General features: G+C 34.8%; 2 pseudogenes; both read right to left on the minus strand.

Moving 5' to 3' along the window:
• Positions 1 to 9,892: 9,892 nt before the first annotated feature.
• LOC101391672 (olfactory receptor 52E2-like) lies at positions 9,893 to 17,007 on the minus strand (annotated as a pseudogene).
• A 2,584-nt stretch (positions 17,008 to 19,591) lies between these two features.
• On the minus strand, positions 19,592 to 20,525 carry LOC147916619 (olfactory receptor 52J3-like; annotated as a pseudogene).
• Between the last annotated feature and the right edge of the window lie 616 nt (positions 20,526 to 21,141).

A 21,141-nucleotide genomic window follows, 5' to 3' on the forward strand; every position in this document is an offset into this window, starting at 1 on the left:
TCACATGGTTTAATCCTTTATAATACATGGATTGATTTTACCATATTAAATCAATATTGAATTCCTGCTATAAATTTCACTTAATTATGTTTTAACACCCTATGATATGTTGCTGGATTAAGTTTGCTGGCATTAGGCTGAGTATTTTTTGTGTCTGTATTTATAAGAGGCATTGCTCTGTAGTTTTCTTTCTTGCAATATCTTTGTCTGGTTTAGGTATCAGGGTAATAATGGCCTCATAGAATGAATTGGGAAGTATTTTCTATTCATACGATTTAGAAGAGTTTGTGCAGTATATTGAGATATTAGTTCCTCCTTAAGCATAAAGTTAAATTCATGGTGGAGATATCTCGTCCTGGGATTTTCATTGTGGCAAATGCTTAATTACTAATTCAATTTGTTCACATTTTAAATGGCTATTCAGACTTTACTTTTCTTCTTGAGTTATCTATAAAAATATTTTGAGATAAACAAAAACCAACTGATTTCTTTGCTAGCCAACCTATACAACAAAATATACTACAGGACTACTACCAACTGATGGAAAATAACAAAAATTTTTTAATTGGTCTAAAGAAAGAAATGAAGATCATTATAAATGTCGAATATTTGTATTATCTTTTTCAAACACTGAATGAGATTTGTGCACAAAAATTTTTATTATACTGTTTTGAATGATTGCAAAAACAAAATAAATACTTAAATGGAGAAAATAGTATGCTCAATCAAAGACATTATTATGTTTCCACTAAAATAAAAATGCATTAGAGATCTACACATAATGTACACACGTTTATTTATAAGTATACATGAAATACAACAATATATGATATAATTCCAATAAAAAGTCAATCCTACAGAAGAATGTATTGCAATAGCATCACAATATCAAAACGTTTTTGGGTCACTCCAATATAGATAACATTATTTCCTGTCATTCTAATTTATGGAGTTTAAAATGTTTAAATAATGACCATATAACAGGTGAACAATGCAAACTATCATAAATAAATATTTATCAATAAAAATTCACTTCACTCAGTCCTGTTGTCAAATCAGTTATGATACAAAATTTGGTTTCCCATGCTTTTAACAAATGTGACTGTCTCTGTCATAAAGTTGGCATTTTGTGTAGCTATTGTCTTTCCTGAGGAAAAGCTCTAGATAGACAAAAAACAAATGATTCATATATATGACTTCAAAATCTATAGGACAATTATTAAAGGGCAAGTGTAAGCAGCCTAGCATATATCTGCAAACACAAGGGGTAGTTGTATGTCAAAGGATGGATATGCACGTCTCTCTATGTCTTGAGGTTTTCCAGCCAGAGGCAAGAAGAAACGATGGGCAAATTCTCCAAGAATTAGGGGGAGTTGCACAGTAGTGTGACCACTACATAAAAATCTATACTCTAGTTGGGTTTTGTGGTGGACACCAAGGTGTGGTATCTGTAACCCCCTTTCAGATCTGAAGTACTCATTCCTCCAATACTGGGAATGTGACTGAGAGCCCTTAGCTGAGTCCCTCTTTGGTTCTTCTCTTGCCTAGTGAGAACTTCCTGACCCAAAATCAAATCCCCCTCCCAGGAGAGCCCTCATCATGCCTGGTTGATGAACAAGTATAAAAGCTCACTTTTTTCACCCCAATTCAGGACAGCTGTGAAGGGCCACTCCAGCTTCAGAGATTCCTGTATAAACATCTGGCTGATGCTTTGTTTCCACTTCATCACAAATCATTTTCTCCTTCTTTCCTCATCCACCTCACCCAACTTTGAGAGCAAAGCGTTAGTTTTCTAATGCTGCTGTAACAAAGTACCAGAAATTTAGTACCTTAAATCAACAAGAATGTATTATCTTGCAGTTTTGTTATTAGAAAGCTAATGTATTTCTCACTGGGCTAAAATCAAACTGTCAGCAGGTCTGCACTCCTTTCTGGAGACACTAGGGCAGAATATGTTTTGTTGCTTTTTTTCCACCTTCTATAGGCTGCCCACATTCCTTAATTCATAGCTCTCTTCTCCATTTTCAAAGCCAGCAGTGAAGAGCTGAACCCTTCTCATATGGTATTACTCTGACTTTGCTTTTTTCATCACATCTCGTCCCCTGATTCTAATTCTTCTGCTTCCATTGTCCCCTTTTAAGGACGCTGGTATTACATTAGTCCCACCTGGGTAGTCCTGGATACTCTCTCTATCTTAAAGTCAACTGATGGATAACCTTAACTGCATCTGACACCTTAATTTTTCTTTGTCATGAAACTTAACATATTCCGAAATTCTGAAGATTGGGACATGGGTATCTGTAAGGGGGCATTGTTCTGCCTATCACAACACCTGAGTAAGCTTCCTACATGCAAATCTCCATCTCAGAGTATCCTTTCTAAGAAATCCAACCTGCAACGTCTTTGAAGAGTCTAGCATGCAATCACAACGGCAAAGAAAAACTTACAGTAAATAGTCCCCAAACATTCAAAGATTATTTATAAAATTTAAAAAAATAGTTACAAGATAGTAAGAAACTGGGTGAAATAGAATTAAAAATAAACCACTTCAAAACTTTAAAATACATGTAGTTAGCAGCCTGAAAGAGATGAGAAATGAGAAAGCTTGAGAGAGAGAGAGAGAATTACAATCATGAAAAAAGCATTGGTTTTTATGGAAAGGAATAAACAGAAAATTTAAAGGTTAAAAAATAATTATGTCGAGGAACTGAAGAATAGAATGAAAACTATTGAAAGTAAAAATACGTGATTCTCATGTTTGTGTAATCCTTGCCTTCTCTACACCAGCCCTCTTTTCCTTTATGACAGCTCACTTTGGTCAAATTGTCACCCACTATACCCATATACTCGTGCCCAATCTTTATGTTGTAGTGCCACAAGTGCTCAACTCTGTCCTATACGAAGTCAGACCTTAGCAGATCTATGACTGTGTGAAGAAAATATTACTACAGAAACAAGGAAAGAAAAAAGAATGACACAATATATATGAGGTTCACTATGCAATTTTGTGAAACTTAATTCAGTGAAATGTCTTCTCATGAAAATTATGTTAAAATATATATCTATATTGGCTCTCTTCTGTAAGTATTTAAATTAATTTAATTGTCCTCTGCTTTTCAGACCACTGTTCACAATATCTACTGCTGCCTATAATTTCATTTAGCAGGTTATATCATTTTTCTCTATTCTTTTCAATATCTGGTCGATATTTTTATTTCAAAAATTTTAAATTCATCCATTGTTGCTAGATTAATTGATGTTTTAAGGAGCTTCTTTCTTCTCCCAATATAATTATAATCGTTTTCTTAATGCCTAGTTTCGTAACTGTAGGATGCTGGAAATAAAATGATGACTATACCACTTTTCCCGGCTTTGTGGAATTTACAGAGTTTAAATTAGGCAGTAAACTCAACTCATAAATATCCATCCTTTTTTCTTCAGCCTTTAATATCTTGAATTAAATTTGTCTGAACTTACAAATGTCAAAGAATTTATATTTAAAGCAATCTGACAATTTTAATATTTTAAATACACTACTAATTTCATGCACATTTAACATAATTATTGTTATTTTTCTATTAAATTTGCTATCTTATCTTTACTATCATTTTCATCAACCTAAGCTATAGATCTTTCACAACAAAAATTTTCTTATTTTAATTATTTTTTTATTATTACTGTAAGTCCCATTTGCTTTACTTTTACACATAATTTTACAATTACTTTAGCCATTGCCATAAAGATGCCCATGCAACTTATCATATTTTAATATAAATTGGCAGTCTTACTGCATTCTGTTAACGAAGGATCTTAGAAAAATGTTAGTCCATTTATTTAATTTCTGACATATAATACTACTGGTTTAATTTAGTTCTTATAAATTTTTAAACTTACACACATATGGTTATTTTTTTGAACAGCCAAAATTAATTTGAATATTCCCAAATATTTACTTTTTTATCGCTATGCCTTCCTCCTTACATCTTCAAAATTCCATTTGTAATGATTTTACTCACGTCTGAAGAATAAACTTAAATATTTCCTTGATGCAATATTGCTCGTGATGAATTTCCTGGGTTTTTTTTTGTCTAAAATAACTTTATTTTTTTTTTAAGATAATTTAGACGGTATGGAATTCTAAATTACTTGTTTTTTTTCCAGCTTTATGAAAGCATGATTGACAAATAAAAATTGCCTATAGTTAGCTTTTACACTGTGATTTTTTAAAAGTGTACACGTGATGATGCATATGTTATGAAATGATAGCCATAATCAAGTTAATTAACACAACCATTAGCTCACCTAGTTACATTTTGTTTTTTGTAGTAAGAACACAAGATCTAATCTCTTTAGCAGATTTCAAGTATACAATACAGTACTGTTAACTATGATCACCATGCTGTACAAAGATCCCCAGAACTCATTTATCTTATAATTGAAATTTTGTACCCTTTACCAATATCTCCCCATTTTCCCCACTCCCTAGCTACCATTCTGCTCTCTGGTTCTATGAGTTCCACTTTTTTAGATTCCACATAAAAGTGAGGTCTTCCAGTATTTGTTTTTCTGTATCTGGTTTACTTCACTTAGCATAATGTCCACTAGCAAAGATTTCCTCCTTTTTATGACTGAATCATACTCCATTGTTTATAATACCACATTTTATTTATGCATTCATTTGACAATGGACACTTGAGTTGTTTCCATGTCTGAGTTCCTGTGAATAATAATGCAATGAACATGAGGGTGCACATATTTCTTCAAGCTCCTGATTTTATTTCCTTTGCATGTATACCAAGAAGTGGGATTGCTGGATCATAGGGTAGTTCTATTTTAAAATTTTTGAAGATACTCCATACTGTTTTCTATAGTGTCTGTACCAATTTACATTCCAACAAATGTTATACAAGTTTTCCCTTTTCCCTTCACCCTTGCCAATACTTGCTAATGCTTGTCTTTTTGATAGTAGCCATCCTAACAGGTGTGGGTCATAGCTCATTGTGGTTTGATTTGCATTTACCTGATGATTAGTGATGTTGAGCACCTTTTTATATACTAGTGGGATATTTCTACATTTTCTTTGGAAAATTGTCTATTCAGGTCCTTTACACATTTTTAAATTAGATTCGTGTTTTTGCTCTTGAGTTATACGAACCCATTATATATTTTGGATATTAACCCTTCATCAGATATATGGTTTGCAAATAATTTCTCCCTTTCTATTGGTTATATTTTCATTTTTAAAAAAATTTTCCTTTGTTGTACACAAGCTTTTGAGTTTGATATAGTCCTACTTGCTTATATTTGCTTTTGTTGCCTGTGCTGGCATATCCAAAAAATCATTCCTAAGACCAGTATCAAGGGGATTTTCCCCTATGTTTTCTTCTAGAAGTTTTACAGTTTCTGGTATTACATTTACACATTTAATCCATTTTGAGTTAATTTTTTGTGAGTGGTTTCACTCTCTGACTGGTCTAAAACACCATGAGGAGGAATTCAAAGAAATTTCCTATGTTTTGACTCTAGATAATCAAGCATGTTAAATGATTATTGCCTACGCAATTTTAGATTGGTTATAATAAGCAAAAGTTGAAGTTTCTCACGTGCTGCTTATTTCTGAATGAATATTTTCAGCACCGTTTCAAGAATTTGCTTGGTCTGAATTCCATAGACAATAGGAATAATTTACATGTAGCAAAATCCATAGAACTTTTGTGTACAAATTAATTAATTTTGACAAATAAATGTACTCATGTAGCCAGCATGTAAATCTGAGTATGCATCCTTCTATTACCCCAGGAAGTTTTCTCACACAACTGGCCCTGTCTCCCAAGACAGGCAAACACAATTCTGATTTTTATCACTGTAGAGTTTTCTCACTTGTTCTTGAGATTTAGATATATTGAAGCATATAGTATGTGTAGGTTTTCCTGTAGCTTATTTTCCTCAAAAAAACATTTTTTCTATTTATCATGTTGTAATGTGTATAGTAGTTCTTTCCTTTTCTATTGCTGAGTAATATTTCATCATATTAATATACCCCAATGTGTTTATCTGTTGTCCTGTTGAAGTGCGTTGGGGTATTTCTCCTTTGGCAGTATTGTGAATAAAGTCGCCATGATTTCCAATATTGGCTTAGTTCCATTTCTCTTGACTAAATGCCTAAAAGTGGAATTTTTAGTTCACAGGAAAGGTATAGCATAATGTACATTTAACACCATATTATTTTTCATCTGCACCATCAAATTATTAGATTTTCAGTTGTTCCCTATTTGTGTTGTCACCACTTTATATTATCAATTTTTTGTTTTAAGGTGCCAATCTAGTGGGCATGAAAAGGCATTTTATTAAAGAGTTAATTTGCATTTTTCTTGAGATTAAACTTTCTGGGCACGTTTTCTTCGTTTATTGGAGATTACCTATCTTTTTTATGAGTACATGTTCGAGTTCTTTGCCCACATTTTCATATTTTTTTTAATCTCTTAATAATTGAATTATAGACTATCTTTATAGAATCTACTTACATGACCTTTGTCAGAATTATGTATTATAAACATTTTCCCCCTGTCTATGGTTTGCCCTTTCCTTTTTTAAAAGTTTCTCAATGGAATAATATATTTTAATTTTGATAAAATCCAAAGTATCTTCCTTCATGTGCCTTGCTTAAAAAATATTTTCCTACCAGAAGGTCTCAAATATATTGTCTTATTATTTTCTCTAGAGATCTTATAATTTGAATTTAGTAATTAGATTAAGTGCTTGGATTTATCTCAACAAATGTTCAGTTTTTATTTATCTCAAGAAATGCTGGGGCTGGCCCCGCGGTGTAGCAGTTAAGTATGCACGCTCCGCTGCTGGTGGCCCAGGTTTGGATCCTGGGCATGCACCTACACACTGCTTGTCAGGCCATGCTGTGGTGGCGTCCCATATAAAATGGAGGCATATAAGCACAGATGTTAGCCCAGGGCCAGTCTTCCTCAACAACAAAGAGAAGGATTGGCATGGATGTTAGCTCAGGGTTGATCTTCTTCACATAAAAAACAATTAAAAAAAAGAAAAGAAATGCTCAAAACCTACATATAATTTGAAGGCAGAGCAAATGCAATTACTGATGGTGTTGGTGTGGCTTGTGGGACAAAGAAAGGGATCAAGTATGAGTCCATGGTTTATTTTCCTTAGGACATTAGAAACGGAATAGTAATGATCAATAATTAAGATGCGAAATATAGGAGTGTTATGTGTATTTACGAACATTAACAATAATAGGCTTTCATTTATAAGTGAGGTTAAAAAATGCCTCAGAAAAATGTGGAGTAGAAGAATTGATTAAATAGTAAATATGCAATTTTACTTTCTTTTAAACTTGTTCCTTTATTTATTCATGGCTTAATAGTATTTTATAATAATAAAAATTATATATGTTCAACACCAAACATTTTATACAATTAACAAAATTTCTAAAAAAATAAATTCTCTTGTCTAGGAATAAAACTTAATGTCTTGTAAATTTATTGTGAAAATAATATTTTCTTGATATTTTGTATATGCTATACAATTTTATAACTTGAATTTTTTCACTTAAATCATGAAAAAATTCCAATGCAAGTAAAATATCTTAAAATAATTTATTAAAAATGATAGAGATTATTACATTGTTACATAGTTGTAAAAATTAAATTGTGGAATCACGTTGGGTGGTTTGGAATCCAGGCTCTATGTCTTATTAGCTGTGTGACTTTGGGCAAAGTACTTTATGTCCGCATGTCTCATTTTCCTTAACTATCAAATGGAAATAAAAATAACACCTAAACCACAGGATTGCTGTGATAATAAAATGAAATAAAATATGTAAAGTGTTCAAAACTGTTCCTGATACACAAGAGCTCTAAAAGCGTTAGCTATTCTATGATTTTGAATATTTTTTTATTATTAATTGCACATTTACGGTCATATTGATTTCAAATATACTATGTTTTGAGACCATCTCTAAATTTGTGGGCCCCTCTCTCTTACTCTTGACCAATAGTCTTCAGAATGCATCATGTACTTCGAGCATATTAGAGTGTCTGCTTATTTATAGTTTTAACCAAAAATACAGCAGGAATAGATTTTCCAATTAAATTTGAGAATAATGTAAAAGCAATAATGGTCAATCAGCTCCAAAAATAGCAGTGGTCTCTGAAACAATTAAATTAATAAAAGCATCTTACAATTTTAGTCAGTATGTGTCACATGCGGTGTTAACCTTACGTTCATATTATTTATTTTCTCATAAAAATATAATTTGCCTCCCACTTACACATGAGAGAACACCCCAATTTATAGACCTAGTTATTATAATTCTTTGACATAGAAAATAGGTGGTACATGATCTGATCTAAACCTTCCCTACCAGCTTTGGTCCCCACTTCAATCTCTGTATTAACTACCTGCTCTACCTTATATCTGAATTTGCAAAAATAAGGTTTTATCAAATCTGTCTGATCACCCTCATGTTGTTTTCTCTTCTTGAAATGCCTTTGTGTACCTAATAGAAAAGTAGCCTTGAGAGCCCATACCAGTCACTAACTTATGATACCTGAGCATGTATTCACTCCCTGAATAGAAATAATCTCTTCCTATCCAGAGACTTGGGAGTGTTTTGTAGATCTTTATGATTCAGTCTCAACAGATTTTATAGCAGAGAGTCTCTGTTTTCTTAACAAACACATACCCAATTTTTGTGAAACAAATTACTTTTACAGCCAAAGTGTATAAATAACATCAGGCGATTAATAACTTGTTTTTTGTTTGTTTGTTTGTTTTTTGTGAGGAAGATCAGCTCTGAGCTAACATCCGTGCCAATCTTCTTCTTTTTGCTGAGGAAGACTGGCCCTGAGCTAACATCCGTGCCCACCTTCCTCCACTTTATGTGGAACGCCACCACAGCATGGCCTGACAAGCCGTGTGTCTGTGCCCGCCCGGGATCCGAACTCAGGCCGCCAGCAGCAGTGCACGGGCACTTAACAGCTACGCCCCAATAACTTGTTCTTAAAAGGAGGAGAGAGAGATATTTGATGCAACAACAGTGTATCCATCATTGGCTGCCAGACGAACAGTGCTTCTATAAACCGGTGTTTTTAGTGAGATAATTATGTACTAAATTTTAAGCATAGTGGATTTCTAGTATCTGTAAGAATGCATTTTAGTTCTGCTTAGTCCCCTGTCCCCCTGTCTTTAATTATACTTCCTGTTTATAATTCCTGCACTAATTCATTAAATCAACTACATGATAAAATGAATAAGAACAAAACTGTTTATACTTTGAGAGTAAATGGAATGGAGTACTAAACTAGTGTGGAGGGGCAGGAGAGGGAGAGAAAGCTATATGGTAAGACACATTGAAGCACGCTGACAGGGAGAAATTTGGAGGAGAGAGAAAAAGCAAGAAAAAGAATAACAGAAGAAGAAGGAGGAGGAAAAGGAAGAGGAGAAAAGGGGAAGAGAAGGTGAAGGATAGATGGAGGAAAAGAAAGAGAAGGACAAGGAAGAAGGAGTATCCGGTGCCCATAGTGGGTGTGGAGAATTGTCTTGTGTAACTTGACCACTTCAATCTCTGGGAATCATGAACATATCTTATATTCATGTTCAAAACAATCATATATAATTGTTAGCTATTCACCTTGATATTTAGAATTCAAAGCTTCCCTTCTTGCTACATGAATGAGTTAAATGAACAAAAAAAGACACTGTTTCGATTAAGTAATCATGACCTTACCTCACTTACCATTTTCAAGGCCTCTCCTCATTGCTCAGATTCATACATGTCAATATTCAATCCTTTGGACAAAAACTGGGGGTCTTCATCCACTATTTATTTCTGGATGAATATTCTGAGCACCCTTTCAAGGATCTACTTGGTCATAACTCCATAAATGACAGGGTTGAGCACTGGGGGAATAACCAAATAGATATTGACCAGAAGGATATGGATGTGGCAGGGAACATTTCGACTAATGCAGTGTGTCATAAAAGGGAAGGGGGATGGAGTGTAAAAGGCCAATATTACACAGACGTGGGAACCACAGGTGCTGAGAGACTTGAGCCTGGCCTCATGGGAGAGGAGACGAAAAACAGCATGAAAAATTTGGACATAGGACAGACCAATGGCCATGAAGTCAAAACCCAGAATAGCTGTGGTCCCCAGACCATATATGATGTTAATTTGATACTTTCACAGGCCAGATGAGCAAAACCCATGTGCCCACTATACGAGTAGGGGATAACATGGTGTCCACACAAAGGCAATCACAAGATGAGGAATACAAAGGGGAATACACAGGAGAAAGATCTCCCAACAACACCAAAACCAATGAGAGCTAATATCTTGTTAGTAAGGATTATTCTATAATGGAGAGGGTTACAATTAGCTACGTGATGGTCACAAGCCATTGGAAGAAGGACTATTGACTCCATGTCAGTAAAGGTGTGAATGAAAAACATCTGAGTGAGGCAGGTACCAAAAATTATCTCCCTGTGGCTAAACCGAAACATGCCCAGCATTTTAGGGATGGTGGCTGTGGACAGTCCCAGATCAATGGTAGCCAGCATAGCCAGGAAGTAGAACATGGGCTCAGTCTGGATGACAAACAAGATGGTGAAGCTTCCTAGGAATGCAATCAGATACACAGCACAAAAGGGAAAGCCAATCCAGATGTGGATGTTTTCTAGTCCTGGGATTCCCAGCAGTAGGAAGGAGGAGGGGTAGAGCTGGGTGTCATTGGAAAGGGATATCTTGCTTGTGATTTCATATGAATGTGTTCATTGCAGATGTGTGCTGACCCATATTGGAATGTATCAGTCTGTTATCAGGATGTTTTATGGTACTGGAAAAATTCAGGTGTCTTATCTATTTACACCATTTTCAAAAACCTCATCAACAGTATTTTTTCCAGAATAATTGAAAGCCTCTATCCTAGTAAAACTTTTGTAATTAAAACTTAGTTATAGAATACTGGATTAATTTTACTACCCTAAATCTTTGTTTCATAATGCCTTTCTGTTTATTCTGTGCAAGGCCATCTTTTCCTATATGTATTTATTTGTGTATCTCCTTGTTTACTTATATATATTCCTATAAATACATATATACATACATATTGACACACATATATGAAGAGAGCAATGAGTAAATAAATGAATGAATGAACAGAATAATATTTACACACACACATACGTATACGTGTATATATACAGACACACTCACTAACCTCTTCATCAGCTTGTCTCTACTCCTTTTCCACATAACTGAGATTATAAACCAGGATCATGAATTCTTAGTGCTAACTAACCCTCTCTTTTAGCTTTCGTCATATATACCAATGACAACTGATGCCTGAGGGTGAATTAAAAATCCTTTCCAGAATAAACATAACACACTAACACATACACACACAGGCACAAGTTATTGTTTCCTTTCTGTGATTGTATTTAAAATTGCCAATAAAGCTTTAGAGATTTGAAAAACCACATCTGGGAGGAAAATGTTTATATTCATCATTTTGAATTATGATCTTCAGAGGTTTTAATGTACCAATCTCCAAAGTGGGATACATGCAAATTCAGATGGTAAACATGATGTTAATAACATGTCATTTTCCTCATTTATACATGTTAGTGACCAGAGGCTCAAAAATACTAATCAATTAACCAAAGTATCAAGAATGGACACAACACAAATTACAATGGACTATGAAGAATATTCTATGTCTCACAATGACCTTCTCACTTGAAGCTAGTGAAATGTCCCAAATCGTAAGGGAGACTTCATAGTACTCCCCCATTATAGTGGAAAATCAGGGAAAGCAAATGTCCTCTCATCCAGCGTTTGATGATTTACAATTCCATTATGTTTAAGGAAAAGTAGATGTGATAGAATTTGTTGGGATGGATAAATGTTGGCCTGGTATTGAAAGTTAGGAATTCCTCGCCAAAAAGGGTAAAGAGTATCCATGTCAATAGAAAGATTTGACTTAGATGCTTAAATGTGAAAGCCTTGAGTGTTTTGAGGAATGTTTTACTCCAGATATATAGAGAGAAGGAGAGGGGGGGAAGGAGAAAGAAACTAGAAGGTAGGATATTATGTGATGTTAAAAGTGATTCTCAAGGAACTTTTTCATTGTATCACATCACTAAGCTTATCCCATGGCTTCAAAGTGTGTGCTTTCTGCCAAGAACATGCAGAAGTGGAGAGGAGGCTAAAGAACTAAAAGTGTAATCCCTGTTGGGCAACAAAATTACACACGTGGCTGCCAAAAGCTGTTTCTTATCAAATAACTCTTTGGCTTAATCTCAAATATCTTCTTTATACCTTCATAAGTGTTTACACAGAAGTTATGTGATGTTGGGAACTGTAATATATATATGATATATGTGACATATATACGAAAGCTGTGGTCACAGTTTGTTTACTTTTTGCAAATGGTAAAATTAATATAAGTAGTTGTTACACACATTATTGTTAGGGGATTTTTTTCTGGTCTTTAAGGAGAATCTAAATTATTCTAAGCTCTGGGGGATAATAAACAACTGCAAAAATGGATCTCCCATCTCTTACAGATATATTCTAGAGTGGCTGACAATGATTAGATAAAAAAGTAAGAGAAAAGCCATACATAAAGACTCAGAGGTAAAGTTAGGTAGATAGTAAAAGAGAGGAAGTAAATATCTTGCAAATTTGGAAAGACAGGAATAAATGGTGACAGGATAATCTCTCCCCTACATACTTATTATCTTTGGAATAGCATTATTCCATTTCAAATACGAAATTATTTGAAATTATCTTCATCTGCTGTTTTAATCATGTTGATTAATGTTAATTAGTGAAAATTATGTTATTCATAATGCCTTCTAATGCAGTTGAAAGAAAGTGGACCATTTCACAATCATTATAATTTTTATTGCTGGAATTCACTTGAGGTAACAACGTCTCATTTCTAACCTACATCTCCTCCCAATTAACCACAGGAAAATCTCTAGGAAGTATTATACTATTGCAGACCAGTGTTTATCGCTGTCCTACTTACAACCAGCAATAGGGTGCTTGCTGCTAAAAGCAAAACCACGTTTTGAGTGCTTCCTTACTAGGCCACTATGGTTCCATTTGTCTTAGTAAAAATTCTCCAGGAAACAAAGACTGAGTCAGTAAAATCCCGTGGAGTGAAATCCCAGGAAGCAGGAGTGAGGGACAAGGGACAGAAAGAGGAAAGGAGGACACTAAATTTGAGGATATGTTCTCTAGTCTGCCATTGTTTAATACAACTGCTCACTTGATCTTGTAGCAACATCCCCAAGACATCGTATAAACTACATCTCAGAAATGTACATTTAAAGGGAAGAAAAGGCCAAATATTTATCCACTGGTTCTTTTACTCATTTATCCTAAGTATTCTTCATGATAAATTTTATGTCTAAGTCCCTTCAGGAATTTTTCTAACCCCCTGCAGTTTAGATGGCATAATTCCTGTACATGTGTTAATAGAATCGCAAGCATATCTTTGTAAAAGCATTTATTGCCAAGCAAAAATTACTTTTTTTATCTCCTCATTAAACTGTATACTCAATTTTTATATAAACTTTTTCATTTAAGGTTCAATGTGGAAGGCAGAACCACTATGACTAGTATAAAATAAAAAATGCATTCTAGAAATTATGCCTTATACAATTGAGTTAAGGTTGAGAGGAAGGAGGTAAGGTGTCAGGACTGGGGAACTTGGACATCTCTGCCATTCCTCATCCACCTTCCTTGTGAATAAAGACCTCCATGGGCTTGATCTGATACACAATACTTGTAATTCATGAAGAAGTTATTCTGTGATTTACTTCACTGTGTAATGAATGAGTCAGAGAACATGCTGCTGATGATAGGCAACACAGTTTGCATGGTAACGTTTTGGCTTGTGGTCAAGTGTATAGTCTACTAGGACCAGGTAGCAAGCTAGATGCTCTTTTGTGAAAAAGGAAACCAGGGGAAAAAAAGGAGAAGAGAAGTGTATAATTTTTATTCCAAAATCATAAATATTTACATTGTGAGTTATTATCTAGGCCAGCCCAAATCTGTTTATATATATATATATATATATATATATATATTTTGCGTGTGTGTGAGGAAGATCAGCCCTCAGCTAACATCTGTGCTAATCCTTTTTTTGCTGAGGAAGACTGGCTCTGAGCTAACATCCATTGCCAATCTTCCTCCTTTTTTTTTCCCCAAAGCCCCCCAGTAGATAGTTGTACGTCATAGTTGCACATCCTTCTAGTTGCTGCATGTGGGACACGGCCTCAGCATGGCCGGAGAAGAGGTGCGTCGGTGTGTGCCCGGGATCCGAACCCGGGACGCCAGTAGTGGAGTGCGCATTTAACCACCAAGCCACGGGGCCGGCCCCGATTCCAGCCCAAATCTTCCAATCAGCTATAGATACTTCAAGCACTATTGGATCTGCTGGATCATATGTCACAAACGGTAGATCAACTTCCTTGGCATTGTAGAAATGTTGCTGAGCCTTCTCTCTTATTGGCATCCTTTCCAACTATTTAGAAAATGGATTGGTATAGCGTATTTAAATGTGATATATTTTGCCTACAAAATCAAAAAAGGCCAACTGGATTTGTGTCTAGTTTTTCATGGTGAGTAGGGCCAGATCCAGCAACTTTTCCTTGACCTTGGAAAGGGTATCTCAATATGTCAAGATCATTGTACCTCCAAGAAATTTCACTAATGTGTCAGGCTCCTGAATTATTAAGGGACTTATTTACAACCTGTTAACATGCAAGTTGTTTAGTCAAGTGTCTAGATAAATTATTCCTTCTTGTTCACAAGATCCAGTCAGCAAGATGCTCTAAGGAATAAAAAAGGATCAAAATCCCTGAAGACCACATTAGGACCAACAAATAGAAAGTTGATAAAGCCTTGAAACAGAACAGTGTGTTACTCTCCTTGCCAGCTGAAAGCAAACAACTTATTAAGGTCTTTACTAACAAGATGGAACAGACAGCTTTTTTGAAATCAACAACTGCATATCAAATGTTATGGAGTGTGTTAATCTGAAACAACACTAAAGAACATCTGACAAAGCGGCAATTGGAAACACCAGTTCATTAAGTTTATGATGATATAATCACCACTCAAGATCAATTTGTCTTTCTCATAGTTAAAAGAAGCAGGTTCAATGGAGATGTTGTAGGAATAAACATTTTAATTTCTTCATGGTAGAACTAATCCCTGCAATTTATTCATGAATGTTATATTGATTTCTGTGATAAGTTAAGAGAACTTATGGGCCCACCATGTGATGGATACAAGTTAAAACTCCATTGATTCCATGACTTTCATAAGCTCCTACACTGACTAGTGAACCACAATGGCATTTTGCTTCTTCAGGTATTAACGTAGGTTCAGGGCAAGTGTCCAGTAATCCCCCAGGACTCTAGCTATTCCCCTTCCCAATGCATAGTATGAATGACAAATGATTGCATGTCACTTTCAGGAAGACCCGTATGTATTTGGTTGTTTAGCAAGATCCTTCCTCAAGGTGATACAGCCTCCACTTCAACGGCTGTGGGTTTCAGAATTGTCTGAAAACCAAATTCAGGAAACACAGTTTGACAGCAAAAGTTCCTGATATCATTCCTGATCTACAAAGAATAGTCAAAACAGATCCTTTCCTGGTTTCCTAGATTCTCCTCATGAATATATTTATCACAGCCATGATGAAGAGATTGTTTTCTAGGTCTTCTGAGGATAGAGTTAGGAACTGATCAAGCAAGTATTACATGATAAATCCACTCTAACATTCTGTACTCCCTGAAGTCTTTGGAAACTCTCCTTTATAGTCTTTTCCAGGAAATTATTGCATTTTGGTTTCATTTAGTAAAGACCATCTTTGAGTCCAGGTTTCAGTCAACCAATGAGACAAGCTGTTGGAGCCACTCTCAAACACGTTAAGGCCAGAATCTCTATTTAATGTCCTCATACTACAATTCAGCCTTATGCAATGTCATATTTCTTCTACTCAGATCCAATACTCTTACACATGTTCCCCATGTCTCTATCTACATAAAGTGACAAAATATTTCAATTTTTTTTGGTTAGTATAGAGCCTGTTGGCATTTGAGTCCAGTTATAGGTCTAGAATTGTGCTTTCTGGTAGATTAGACAATAGCCATGTATGGCTATTGAACATCTAAAATGTGGCAAATGCAACTGAGAAGCTGATTTTTAATATTTATTTATTTTAAGTAATGTAAGTGGAAAATCTGAAGCAATGTAACGTATTTTTCAGTTGAGTACAGTGTTTTGTTTTGTTTTTGTAAGGCTGCATTTCATTTTCGCAATTGAAAATATAGTGTACAAAATAAGATGTGATTTAAGCCTAAAATACTGGAGTAAGAAGACTTACTTTGAAAATTTAAATGATATAAAATATTTCAAGGATATTTTATATTGATTTTATGCATAAATAATCTTTGGTTATATTAAGCAGATTAGATATTCTATTTAGTCTCACTGTTTCTTTTTTTCAGCTTTTGTAACCTGGTTACTAGAAAATTTTAATTACACAGGTGACTCGCATTTCTTTTCTAATAGATACCATCAGCCTAGAAGCAACAAGGAGAGTAGGAGTCATTCATGGGACAGATCAACAATCCACTTTAAGTCTGCTACCTTAGGAGAGGGTGTTATGTTTTCTTCAGACAAGGGGTAGTTATCTACCTCAGACAAGAGAAGAAAAGCTGCTTCTAACGGTAAAGGAGGTTTGGCAAAACTCAGGATTTGCTTCACTGGTGTCTACACACAACGCCATTCCAATTTTTAGAATTCTACTTGTTCTCAATAAATGGCCTAATAAAAGATGAATATTTCTTTAGGATAGTCAAAAATGCTTTACATATACTTACCTGGACCTTGCACTTGGAGTTTAGCACACTGAGCTCATTATTTCCTTTATTTAGGTTCTCCAGCTTGTTCATCACAAAAAGCCAAATCCATAATCTCTTTATCCTTATTAAAATCCTTGGCAGAAATACTTGGACACTCAAAGCCTTGCCTTCTTTAAGCACCTGGCTACAGAGGTCTGAAGGTGACAATACACGTTAACAGTGTTGTCACTGCATTCCATACACCATGAATGTCCCCTTTACCAATAACAGCAGTGGCCTTAATGTCCTTAAGGCTAATCGGATAAGGAACCAACTCCAAATTCTCATTCTTAAGAATTTGTTGCCAAGGAATCACTTTTGTTATCTATATTTATGTCAGTTAGAGTTCAATGAAAGAAGCAGAACTACTATGAGTATTGAGAAATAAAGAATTTGTTTCAGGAATTAGCTAGCACTGTGGAAGGAGCTAGAGAAGAAAAGATTTGAAAACAAATTTACCAACTACATTAGGCATGTATGACTGAGTGTACAGAAAGCTAGGTAGACGCAGCCTCTAGGCTGGATTATAAAGGGCAAGCATGCAGTAATTTATAGAAAGTGGTTTACTGTTCATGCCTATTGCCTCTGCATATTTGCAGTAAAATATCTGATCATAGATTCATGATTGTTTTTGGTCACCAGGGCTGGTACTGATGGAAAGCTGGACATGGAGCTAAGGAAAGTGAGGAGAAATTAGAATCCTCTGGTATCACTGTGTTTATCTGAAACCACCTGTGAACAATGTTGAACCATGGAAAATAATGGCTGCTGTTTCACATTTGCTCTCACTTCTTATGCATATTTCTCATTTCAACTCTAAACATGGAAGAGAATTCTGGGGAACAGAGTGTTAGCTTAGCTAAGTCATCACAGTACAAAATCACCAGGGAACTTTTTATCAACTGTGCTTATCCAAATGAGAAGCATAATTAATTCCCCCTGAACAGTTTAAGAAATGGATAGATTCTTTAAGTAATTGATATTAAACGAATCAATGAATAAATTAACTCAAAATTCTATCCGGGTATTTTTAACTATGGCAAAACGACAGCATGTTTTTTTTTGCAAATTACTGTGAAGAACAAAGGGAGAGAAAGTAAATTATAGAAGGATAATCCACTATAAAAGTTACTAAAATATAATTCTGTAGTGATCAAAACATTGTGATTGTGGTCGAAGAATATACAGACAAGCAGACTATATTAATAAACTGCAGACTTATACATATTGAAATTTAATATGAAGAAGGAATAAAGACACATCAGTTCTGAAATGCTGAATTATTAAGCAAATTATTTTATAAATACAGGATAGAAAAAGAAACAGAAAGGTATTTAATTCTCTTACTGTACATTTTTCACCAAAATGAATTGCAATTAGATAAGAATTAAAATAAATTTTAACACACATACACATTCACACATACATACAAACACCAATAATAAAATAGATGTTGGGATGCTGATATTTATTAAAGCTATGCAGAAGCCTTAAGTATAAAAATGACAGAAGGCTGTGCCATAGGTAGTATAATCAGTGTTGATTTCATTTGAAAATTTATCCTAGCATATGAAAATAAAACTTTAAGTATAAAGACTTTATAACAAAGTGTTAATATGTCTGAACTCAAATAATTCATGCAATGATACTTTTAAGAAGCTAGGCAGAAAATCTGGGGAGGGGGAAAGAAAATTACAGTAAATAAGAAACCCAATATGAGAAACCAAGAACTCAATCTATTTAATCAGTAACCTACCATCTAACAATAGGTAGAACTTTCAGAAATTTTAAAAATATGCCCAAAATTATTTATAAATATGTTACCATATTGATTCTCAATTCAAAATAACTAAACTATTATACATATCATCAAAAGTTGAAGGTATAAATAAAATACAAATGAAAGATTCTGCTACATTTAAAAAGAAAATAACCATATTCCATATGTGTCAACATAGATAGATATCTAAATTAAGTGAAACAATTGTCTGTGAAATAATATACGATGCATTACCATTAACGTGAATTAAAAATTACAATTTCAACCCCTCTCCCCCAAAATTACTGAATTTGAAATGATAAATTTAGACTTAAGGGAAGATGAAAAAGCCTGTGGTATTCATTCCTGTCTTTGAGGATAAGAAAAAATTGGACCTGGACTATGGTGGTAGTCACGGTTCATTTCAACTTAAATGTCTATATGTTTCATTTAGTATAACATTTAAGATAAATACATCATAGTAATAATGTTTTTTAATTCCATGTTGTGGGAACAACAGTATTTGTTATAAGTTTCTTTGTTTTTTATTAAACTGAGAGAAAATATAGAGCTTAAAAATTGGAGGAAAAGAGCAATGCTAACAAAGGTAATGAAAGGAAACGTCATTGCTTAGGCTATTCACTCTCACTTAAAGTGGAATAATGTCCAAGTTCTGGCTTCCATAATAGGAATTGGTTCTTGAACTTGAAATATTATGAAGATTATTTAAATTATAGAATTAATAAGAACCAAGATCAAATGCTCAGAAATGTAATTTGGTAGAACTGAAATTAGATGGAGAAGTCTTTCTGACAATAACAGGTTAGTTTTCCTTGATGGATCAAGATGCTTGGCAAACAAAGGAGGTAGAGGTCCCTACTTTTTATTATAGACACGGAACACTCGCTCTCATATCTGTTTGGTCCTTACACCATAAATGATGGGGTTGAGTGAGGGTGGGATAACCAAATAAAGGTTGGCAACAAGAATGTGAATATAGTGGGGTATGTTGTGTCCAAATCGGTGAGTAAGGAAAGACAAGATTGAAGGCATATAAAAAACACAGATGACCCCAACAGGAGAACCACATGTGCTTAGTGCTTTTAGCCTTGCATCATGTGAACAGAGGCAGAAGACAGCACAGAGAATGTAAACGTAGGAGATGCCAATAAGTACCAGGTTCAGAAGAAAGAGAGAGAATACAGAGCCCATAGATAGCATTGATACGGATGTTTCCACAGGACAGTTTTGCAATGCCCATGTGCTCACAGTAGGAATGAGATATTATATAAGCCTGACAAAAGGGTAGGTGGTAGATGAGATAGATGATTGGAAGTGTAACCTGAACTGGACGAAGGACAACGCGAATGCTGATGCCCACCACTACCCCTGATGTTAAAATGGTCTTGTAATGGAGTGGAGCACAGATTGCCACATAACAGTCAAAGGCCATGGCCAGTAAGACCTCAGCCTCCATGCCAGTGAAGGCATGGATCAAAAACATCTGGGCCACACAGGTTCCAAAGTTAATCTCATGAGCACCAAACCAGAAGATACCCAGCATGCGGGGCACAGAGGTTGTAGAAAGGGCCAAATCAATTGTAGAAAGGATGTCTAGAAAGTAGAACATGGGCTCCCAGAGGGTCTACTCTATCTTGATGACTAGTAGAATTGTGGCATTGCCCAGTAAAGGCTCAAGATAAACAGAGCAGAAAGCCAGGGAGATCCAGGCATGGACCTCTTCCAGACCTGGGATTCCAAAGAGGAAAAATGTGGCTGGGTGAAAAGTGCTGCTGTTGGGCTAAAACATCCTTCCAAATGAGAGAGTAGGAGAAGTTGCCACTTCTAGAGGGATGAGAAAAAAGAAGTTTGAATAAGAATTGGTTCTGAAAATGATAAGCTTAGTGCTTCAATATGTAATTAAGATGAAGTTTCCAATTTGGAAGGGCCTATTAATGCAATTTTTTATTCTAAATTGAGCCATACTCATTAGAACGCACCAGTCTCATAGAACTTAGACTTTATACAGATTTAATACTAATTTTTTAGCATGTAAGGCTTATCAGAAAGACCATGGCAAAGTTATAAGGCATACAACTTGATATTAAGTATGGAGTAATTTAATATGCCCCCTACCTTTGTGAAGTCCCTGTCTGAAGAGGGACACATGAAAAAACAAGCATGCATATATGGAAATACAAACATAAATCTAAAAGGAGACAGGCAGATAAGAATGTAATGGCACAGGCACAAATGTACAAGATGCTTCCATAATTAGAACATGCAGAAATTCTCAAATGATTCAGTCATTTATTGACATAGAAAAAATACCAAGAAAAAGCCTAATATCCCCTCAAAAAGATAGAAACAGAATACCAGAGATACATGTTGTTACAAACAAAAACTCAAATACTCTGGGACGCCTG

The sequence above is a fragment of the Ceratotherium simum genome, chromosome 7 (assembly GCF_057802395.1).
Source record: "Ceratotherium simum simum isolate JZ-2026a chromosome 7, ASM5780239v1, whole genome shotgun sequence".
NCBI classification, from domain to species: domain Eukaryota; kingdom Metazoa; phylum Chordata; class Mammalia; order Perissodactyla; family Rhinocerotidae; genus Ceratotherium; species Ceratotherium simum.